The sequence below is a fragment of the Bubalus kerabau genome, chromosome 5, assembly GCF_029407905.1.
Source record: "Bubalus kerabau isolate K-KA32 ecotype Philippines breed swamp buffalo chromosome 5, PCC_UOA_SB_1v2, whole genome shotgun sequence".
In the NCBI taxonomy this organism is placed as follows: domain Eukaryota; kingdom Metazoa; phylum Chordata; class Mammalia; order Artiodactyla; family Bovidae; genus Bubalus; species Bubalus kerabau.
In genome coordinates this window covers 65,952,153-65,962,149 of record NC_073628.1, presented here as the reverse complement: position 1 = coordinate 65,962,149, position 9,997 = coordinate 65,952,153, and the positions used below count along the sequence as shown (strand labels likewise).

The 9,997-nt window shown below is 40.3% G+C and overlaps 1 long non-coding RNA gene across 2 annotated transcripts; it reads left to right on the top strand.

Moving 5' to 3' along the window:
• The first annotated feature begins 749 nt into the window (after positions 1-749).
• LOC129653911 (uncharacterized) lies at positions 750-8,570 on the top strand. 2 transcript variants are annotated; one of them, XR_008715270.1, is made up of 5 exons: positions 750-803; positions 6,118-6,701; positions 7,518-7,649; positions 7,771-8,002; positions 8,393-8,570. It is a non-coding gene; the product is annotated as an uncharacterized LOC129653911 (long non-coding RNA). The 2 variants fall into 2 exon arrangements; XR_008715269.1 differs by lacking the exon at positions 8,393-8,570 and having other exon boundaries at positions 7,771-8,343.
• The last annotated feature ends 1,427 nt before the right edge of the window (positions 8,571-9,997 follow it).

Genomic DNA, 9,997 nt, shown 5'->3' with positions numbered 1-9,997 from the left:
TCAAGTATTTTCTCATGGTCTTTCTTTTTGTCTTCTTCCTCTGGGACTCCTTTGATTCAAATGTTGGGGCGTTTAACACTGTCCTGGAGGTCTCTGAGATTGTCCTCATTTCTTTTAATTCGTTTTTATTTTTTCCTCTCTGATTCATTTATTTCTACCATTCTATCTTCTAATTCACTAATCCTATCTTCTGCCTCTGTTATTCTCCTATTTGTTGCCTCCAGAGTGTTTTTGATCTCATTTATTGCATTATTCACTATATATTGACTCTTTTATTTCTTCTAGGTCCTTGTTAAACCTTTCTTGCATCTTCTCAATCCTTGTCTCCAGGCTATTTATCTGTGATTCCATTTTGATTTCAAGATATTGGATCATTTTCACTATCATTATTTGGAATTCTTTATCAGGTAGATTCCCTATCTCTTCCTCTTTTGTTTGGTTTGGTGGGCATTTATCCTGTTCAGGGATATCCAGGAATACCCTGCTGGGTATTCCTCTGTCTCTTCATCTTGTTTATATTGCTGAGTTTGGGGTGTCCTTTCTGTATTCTGGCAGTTTGTGGAGTTCTCTTTACTGTGGAGTTTCCTTGCTGTGGGTGGGGTTGTACTGGTGGCTTGTCAAGGTTTCTTGGTTAGGGAAGCTTGTGTCAGTGTTCTGGTGGGTGGGGCTGGATTTCTTCTCTCTGGAGTGCAATGAAGTGTCCAGTAATGAGTTATGAGATGTCTGTGGTTTTGGAGTAACTTTGGGCAGCCTGTATCTTGGAGCTCAGGGCTGTGTTCCTTTGTTGCTGGAGAATATGCGTGGTATGTCTTGCTCTGGAACTTGTTGGCCCTTGGGTGGTGCTTGGTTTCAGTGTAGGTATGGAGGCGTTTGATAAGCTCCTATCAATTAATGTTCCCTGGAGTCAGGAGTTCGCTGATGTTCTCAGGGTTTGGACTTAAGCCTCCTGCTTCTAGTTTTCATTCTTATTTTTACAGTAGTCTCAAAAGTTACCCTTCTATACAGCACCGTTGATAAAACATCTAGGTTAAAGATGAAAAGTTTCTCCACAGTGAGGGACACCCAGAGAAGTTCACAGAGTTACATGGAGAAGAGAAGAGGGAGGAGGGAGTTAGAGGTGACCCGAATGAGATGAAGTGGAATGAAAAGAGGAGAGAGCAGGCTAGCCAGTAATCACTTCCTTATGTGCACTCCAAAACTGGACCACTCAGAGATGTTCACAGAGTTATACAGAGAAGAGAAGAGGGAGGAAGGAGACAGAGGTGGCCAGGAGGATAAAAGGGGGGAAACAAAAGGAGAGAGACAGATCCAGCCAGTAATCAGTTCCCTAAGTGTTCTCCACCATCTGGAACACATAGAAATTCACAGAGTTGGGTAGAGAAGAGAGGGGTTAGGGAGGAGATACAGGCGACCTGGTGGAGAAAAAGGAGAGTCCAAAGGGGGAGAGAGCAGTCAAGCCAGTACTCTCAGTCCCAAGCAAAAATGGGTACTGAAGATTGGGTTCTTAAAGGTACAAAATTGATAACAAATACCAAAAAGCAAAGATGAAAAATCTAGAGTAGAGTTTGAAATTTCAAAAATACAATATTAAAGAAAAGAAGAAAAAACAGAAAGAGAAAAAAACACAAAGTCACAAAAATCATTAAAAAAAAAAATATATATATATATATGAAGTTTGCTTTTAAAAAATAGTCTTTTTTTTTTTTTTTGCAAAGTAATAGTAGGTTATAAAAGTGAAAATTAAAGGAGTAATAGAGGACTTAAAAATTAAAAAAAAAAGAATGATCGTAAAAATATATCTAGGACTTTCTCTGGTGTTGTTGTGGGTATTGTGGGGTCAGTTCATTTTTGGATAGTTCCTTGGTCTGGCTTATATTTCTCAAGATCTATAGGCCCTTTCCTATGCAGTCAGTACTAACGACAGGGTTTTAATCTATTGCACCTGTCACTTCCAAGGTGGTTCCTTCTTTTTTAGCTTCTTCTGTTTGCTGGTCTCTTCAGTGTCTGATTTCCACCCTGACACAAAGTGGGCGGTGGTGGACACTTTTTTTAGGTTCGCTTGTTCAGTCACGCTGTGGGGAGGGAGGGACGCTGCAAACAAATAACACTGGCATGTGCTCGCAGTGCCTCAGCCACACTGGGCCTGCCCCCGCTCGTGGCGCATGTACCCTCCCTACCCATACTGCTCAGGCTCTAGGTTGCTCCACTGGGAACCGTCCGAGGCCTGCCCTGGGCTGCGTGCACCTCCCAGGTCTAAGCAGCTCAGGTTCAGGCACTCGGGTAGTCCTCAGAGGTGCAAACTCGGTTGGGCCTGTGTTTTGTGCCCTTCCCAGGTCCGAGCAGCTCAGGTGATGAGGTGTTTGGTGAGCGCCGTCGCTGCGACTTATCGCCTCCCCTGTCTCTGCCGCTCAGTTTTCTGGGTGTACAACCGGCGCACCTTCTCAAGCAGATGTTGACCATCTAGAACCCCAAGAAGTCTTAGTTAGCAAAGAAGCCTGCTTACAGTTTTGTAGATAATGTCTCTCTGGGGCTGCAATTGCCCCCTTCTGGCTCTGGCTGCCTGTCATTGGAGGGGGATGGTCTGCAGCCGGCTATCTCTGTTCAGTCCTTTGTTCTGTTCTTGGGCCTGGTGGTGTCTTAGGTTAGGGCTTGCTTTTCGCATGGTAGTTATACCACAGTCTGGTTTGCTAGCCCAAGTTAGTTCGCTCTGATTGTGCTCAGGGCATTCAGGCCAGATCCTTACTCTAAGCAATGCAGCTCGCGCCTCCCTGCCCAGCCCCCACTTGCTAGTGGTGGGTGCAGGCGTCTGCGCTGCTTCTCCGCTGGGGGAGTTACCGTTGGGCTCATAATCTGTGGGTTTTAATTGTTTATTTATTTTTCCTCCCTGTTATGTTGCCCTCTGTGCTTCCAAGGCTTGCCACAGACTAGGCAGTGAGAGTGTTTCCTGGTGTTTGGAAACGTCTCTGTTTTTAAGACTCCCTTCCCAGGACAAAGCTCCGTCCCTACCTCTTTTGTCTCTTTTTTGTCTTTTATATTTTTTCCTACCTCCTTTTGAAGACAATGGGCTGCTTTTCTGGGTGCCTGATGTCCTCTGCCAGCATTCAGAAGTTGTTTTGTGGAACTTACTCAGCGTTTAAATGTTCTTTTGATGAATTTGTTGGGGAGAAAGTGGTCTCACCATCCTATTCCTCCGCTATCTTAGGACCGCCTCCTTGCTTTTAATTTTTATGGGCACATAGTTAATTTACAATGCTGTGTTAGCCTCAAGTGTACAGCAAAGTGAATCAGCTACAACATACCCATATCCACTCTTTTTCTTTAAGATTCCTTTCCCATATAGGCAGAGTATCAAGTAGAGTTCCCTGTGCTGTACCGTAGTAGGTCCTTGCATGTGTGTGTGCTAAGTTTCTTCAGTTGTGTCTGACTGTTTGCTACCCTTGGACTGTAGCCCACCAGGCTCCTCTGTCCATGGGATTCTCCAGATAAGAATGCTGGAGTGGGTTGCCATGCCCTTCTCCAGGGGATCTTCCCGACCCAGGGATTGAACCCATGTCTCCTCCATCGGCAGGAGGGTTCTTTACCACTAGTGCCACCCAGGAAGCCCACAGTATCGTGTCCGACTCTTTGCGATCCCATGGACTGTAGTCTACCAGGCTTCTCTGTCCATGGGATTTTCCAGGCAAGAGTACTGGAGTGGGGTGCCATTTCCTTCTCCAGGGGATCTTCCTGTCCCAGGGATCGAACCCAGGTCTTCTGCATTGCAGGCAAATGCTTTATCCTCTGAGCCACCAGGGAATCCCTATTTTATACAGTAATGTGTCTATGTCAGTCCTGTTCTCTCAACCCATCCCTCCACTCCTCATCCCCTGGAAGCCACAAGTCTGTTCTCTACCTCCCTGCCTCTGCCTCTGTTTTGCAAGATTCCACATGTAAGCAACATCACATGACATCTGTTTCTCTGTGTCTTACCCACTTCACTCAGCATGATAACCACCAAGTCCATCCATGTTGCTGCAAATGGTTTTCAACAGGCACATATTTAACCTGGCAGTTCTTGGGGTACCCTGAAATTCAGTGTCATTTTCATCCCTGTATCTGTCCCCACTGAGACTACTTTTCTATGAGAAAAGACCTTCAAGGGATTATTGTCAGGTGATGCAGTACAATTTTTTTTTTTTTTTAGTTGTGTTGGAATAGAGTGAAGTATGAATTAGAATGTGAGAAGCTGAATGCTTTTATCACATTTTATTGCATGTGTTTTAATGAGTCCATATTGTAAAAGATTGTCAAAATAGCTTCAGCAGACTACAGTGAAAGAGGATGAAGCACCTAGCTTACCACAAATTGTGACAGCCCTTAACTTTAAAAACACTGTACATGTGTATAATATAAATGTAACCACAGTGAAATCTTTATATAATTTCTATTATATCAGGAATGTTACATACTCTGAGCTAGATAGATAGTATATAAATAAATCAAAAGTTAAGTCTGAAAAAGAAGAAAAATTAAGGTGTTCACTTGATCAGTGTGACAACTTTCTTGATCCATAAGTACCTACCTAAATGTTCAGAATATAAACTAATACCTCTATATGTAATACATATATTTAAGTGGAGTTGTTCATCTCTAGGATACCTTCAAAGTAATCATAGAAGATTATTAGAATGAATTAAAATTTTTTATTATTACGTAGGCTAAATGGTTTAAAAAGTATAATTACCACAGCCTTCAAGAATGAAAATTATGATGATATACCCATCAAGATGAAAGTATATCAACAAAACATTAACTGCTAACCAAACCCTGGCACATCCGTACATAATCTATGTCATGGCGGAGGGGTAGGAAGAATACAGTAGCAAACACATCTGCCACCTTAATAAAGCAGGAGCAAACCTCCACCAGGCATTTTGATTCCAAGATTTCTTAGATTCACTATTTGACATAAACGAATGCAAATGAGTTAAATAGAGCAAGATACATGAAAGGAACAGGGAAGACTGTGAAAGAGAAACATGTGCTCAGCATAAGCTCATAACTTACCTCTCAACCACAAAGAAAACATGATCCAATGCTGCCCAGTCTTCCTCAAACACAAAGTCATTTTTTAAAAGCAGGTGGTGGTGTGGTGGAAGGAAAGAGATTTGACTTTAATATTTAATGTTATTCGAGTTAGCAAACATTAACTCAAGACAACTTTTCTCTTTGATTTACATAAAGGTCAACCTCTGACTGAAAAATTTGAGTCGCAGGTGGGATATTTAATTTCCTAGATGACCTCCAGTAGTCATCCAAGACACACATTGGCATGAGAAATAGAGTTGTTCATATTACAAAGTATAAAACGATCAAATAACAAGAAGGATCCTGAAAATATCCTTGAAGAAATGAAAGAAATTCTCACTTGATAAAATAAATTGAGTGTATCCAAACACTTAAAATGTATACCATTAATCCTGAAATTTTAATTTTAGGAATGTATCCTAAAGGAAGAATTTGACAACGACTTAAAAAATGTTACGAATAGGAAAGTTTATTTTAGGACTGCTTAACAACAGATTATAATGTCCAGCAATGCCTAATGTTTAAACAAAGTATGGTATAGCCATAGAGTGAAATAATGCAGCCATCAAGAATAATATTGATGCCACATTACTGAAAAGAAATGTGTGAGCAAAATACTGTTGAATTAGAAAGCAAGTTAAAATCAGGGTAAAATTGCATATCTCTTGATACTATCCAGGCTAAAAAATTGTGTGGAAAGTATATAATAAGTAATCAAAGGATTAGAGATTAAGCTTTGGGTGGTGAAATTATAGATTTCTTAAATGAATTAATTTTCTACTTTATTCTAGGATAAATAAGCCTTGCTTTGTAATAATGAATATATTTTTCTACAAATTTACATAAAGGGATATTGATCCATGAGATTATAGCCAATTTCACACAGAAGTTATTAACATTTTTTTCCTTATCCAACCAGTTTTATCTATAATGTTCATTGTTGTTTAGCTGCTAAGTTGTGTTTGACTCTTTTGTGTCCCCATGGACTGTAGCCCGCCAGGTTCCTCTGTCCATGGGTTTACTGGAGTGGGTTGCCATTTCCTTCTCCAGGGTATCTTCCTGATCCAGGGATCGAACCTGAATCTCCTGCAGCGAAGGCAGATTCTTCACCGCTGGGCCACCAAGGAAGCCTATCTGTAACAGACTATGCAGTTATCTCAGGAAAGTCTTTCTGACTCACATGTTTTATCTTTCTCTTTGGTAAATTGAAAGACAAAGCAGTATTCGGTTCACACTTTTTTCTTAGGGCTTTATTTTTCAAGTGCACATTTATTTACCAAACAAGAAAGCATGTTAGAGTTGTATTTTTTATTCTTAAATAAATGTTTTTATCAAGGTGATTTTATAAAAGAGTAATAAGTCTAATTTAAATACAATACAAAATAATTGACCATTTTCTTCCATCACTGTTAATTACTTAGAACATGTGTTTCATCTTTTATGTGATGTGGGAAAGAATGATTTCTTGAAGGCATCTGAAAGCGACAACCAGGAGCAGCATTAGTGAAGAAAGCAGACTTTGTCAGGATTACATGTGTCTGGATGGAGAAAAACTTGCTACACCTGACTGATTATAAAGAATCTGAGCAAAAAACAGATAATCATGATCAATTTTTCTCTAAACAGACCAGAAAGTAAGTAAATTTGACTCGTGGTTTAGTAGGCTGTATTTATCTAATTGTCCATAGCAATAAGGTTAAAAGTATTTATAACATTCAACTATAGAAATACAAACCAGATATTATTAGGGCCAATTCTGGCCCTCCTAAATTAGTATCTTTTCACTATTGTATCTTGATCCATTGCATTGATCCAGCAAGAGCTGAAATTTAAAACCAATTGCCTTTTGATTCCCTTGTTAATAGGACCCAAACCAATATGGATCACCCTCTTTATCAGAGCAGCCAATAAGCCAAACCCAATAATCTGCTCTTGCCTCCAACAGCTGGTTGAAATGCTTAATTAGTGTGCCCTAAATGCAGAAACAGAAGAAGAGAGGCTGTACCATACAAAACCTGCCCTTAAGCTAACATCTAAATTATTTAGAATCTGCTATATTCATCAGAAGATGAAAACCACAGTACTTTAACAGGATAACTTCAAACCAGAACCATCCAACTTGCACAAGACCGTTGTTAGACCTGGAATAAAGTGAGGCCAGAAATCCCACTAAATTCCATTTCCTTTCTCTAGCAAAGTGAGTTAACTCAATAAACTTCAGCCTTACTTTCCTTACGCAGTTTCTCACTTGGCTACACGAGCTCAAAGTCGTAGAAGGAAAGTATGGCAAAATCTTAATCACACACGTGTAACCAACACTACATCTTTAATCACATTCTCCAGAATTCTACCTGCCCATGATATGCATTTTGAATTACAAATTACTTACGACGAGGGGAAGCAGCGAGACATTCATATCATGCAAGCTCAAAGACAATTTTCTTTGGCAGTTTCCATCTGGCACATTGCGTTTGACAGTGGCAATCAGCATTCTCTTGTGTGACGTAATGCACTATGACTGGTGTAATCCAGGCAAATCATCTCAAAGGAGATTCCCCATGGGAAGTACCTTTCTTCCACGGGTAATGAACATATTATAAATAAATACTAACTTCACGTTCCGTGACATGATGTAGCCCAGAGCTGTGACATGCAAATCATTTTTGTCATATTATTTTATTTTTTGTCTTTTGGCATGTAAAGAAAAATTCTGGACTTCCCTGGTGATTCAGTGGATGGGAGTCTGCCTGCCAATTCAGGGGACATGGTCCTGGAAGATCCCATATGCTATGGAGCAACTGAGTCCATAAACCACAACAACCAAGCCCATGTGCCTAGAGCCTTTGCTCTGAAACAAGAGAAGCCACCACAGCGAGAAGCCGGTGTACTGAAACTATAGAGAGAAGCCCCTGCTTTCTGCAACTAGAGAAAGCCTGTGCGCAACCACGAAGACCCTGCAAAACAGAAATAGAATAAATAAATGAAAATATAAAAAATTCTAATATCATAGTTCTACCACTGTGTGCAAAATAGATCCTGAAGCTCAGGCTGAGCATGGGGTTGGGGGAGGGAGAATTATTATTAATAGAAAAAAAATGTGTCTGTTCAAAATATTGTATAATTTTTCAACTCAGAGACATCCTACATAATATCTCAGATAACTAGAGCCAAATTAAACTAATTGTATGTCCCTGAAACCCAAATTTATCAAGCAAATATTTGGCTCTTCAATTTATCCATTGTTTTAGTAACCTATTTCTGTGTAACAGATTACTCCAAAATGTTGATTTACAGCATTTATTATCTCACGGTTTCTCTGAATCAGGAACCCGGGCACTGCTGAACTGAGTACCTAGCTCTGAGGATCTTTCGAGGCTTCAGTCAGCTCATGGTCCCCTGGAGAGGATTCACTTCCAGCTACACTTCTGTGTTTGCTGGCAGGACTCAGATCTCAGCAGGCTGCTGGACCCGGGCCTCAGTTCCTTGACACAAGGACCTCTCCACAGAGCATCTCACCGCGCTGCAGTCAGCAGGAGAGTGTGCTAGCAAGAGAGTGCTCCAACACAAACAGAAGTGACTTGGACTCGAGGGGCGGGGCTTGCACAGGCTTGTGACTCCTGGGAGGTAGGTCCGACTGGGGTCACCTCAGAAGCTGTCCACCACGTTCACCCACAACTTTGTTACAAAAATGAATAGGCCAGCTAATATTTTCTATCCCTGTAATTAACACATATTGAATCAAGGCCCCTTGCTAGACAGTCCCACTTAAAAGGAAAATGATTTGTTTTATAGTTGAGTCCAATGGATGTAATCATCAAACAGTCCAAACTCATGTTAAAGGAGAAAGTTAGCAGCTGGGCTTCCCTGGTGGCTGAGCAGTGAAGAATCTGCCTGCAACACAGGAGATGCAGATTCGATCCCTGGGTCGGGAAGATCCCCTGGAGGATAAAATGGCAACTCACTCCAGTATTCTTACCAGAAAAATACCATGGATGGAGGCGCCTCATTGGCTACAGTCCATGGGATCTCAGAGTTGAACACGACTGAACACTGAGCAAGTTAACTTCTGGTAACATGAAATAGATATCACTCTTATAGAATTGTCCTTTTTTTTCCAGTATGATTTTTATTAATTTCTTTTTTTTAATTTTAAAATTTTTAAATTTTATTGAAGTATAGTTTTTTTTTTAAGCTTTTCATTTTGCATTGGGGTATAGCTGATTAACAAACAATGTTGTGATAGTTTCAGGTAGAACAGCAAAGAGACTCTGCTATACATATACATGTATCTGTTTCCCCCCAAACTCTGCTTCCATCCAGGCTGCCACATAACATTTTTTTTTTTATTCTTTTACCTTAATCATTTATGTCACATTTCTTCCTTTCCCTGGCAAGATAATGTCAAAATTAACATTCAGAGCTGAAAGAATGGGTGACTTTTCAATGTTTGATGGGTGGTTGTCATTCACACACACACTGCTGAAATGTGCAATATCACAGAGTTAAAAGTTCAGACTGACAACTGACTACTTCCATGTGCAACTAATAGAGCTGGAATTTCTCTACTTATTTAATAAGTATATGCAATTAATATATAAACAAAACACCAATATGTCCATATAATAATAATGAACTAATATTGAGTCCTTACAATGAGTCAAACTGTTCTGAATCACTTAATTACTTAATATATATATTGGGCTTCCCAGGTGGCAGAGTGATAAAGAATCTGCATGCCAATGGAAGAGACATGAGTTCGACCCCTGGGTGGGAAAGATCCCCTGGAGAAGGAAATGGCAGCCCACTTCAGTATTCTTACCTGGAAAATTCCATGGACAGAGGAACCTGGCAGGCTATAGTCCATGATGTTGTAGAGAGTTGGCCATGACTGAGCAAGTAAGCATATTACATACAAACTGATGTATAGATA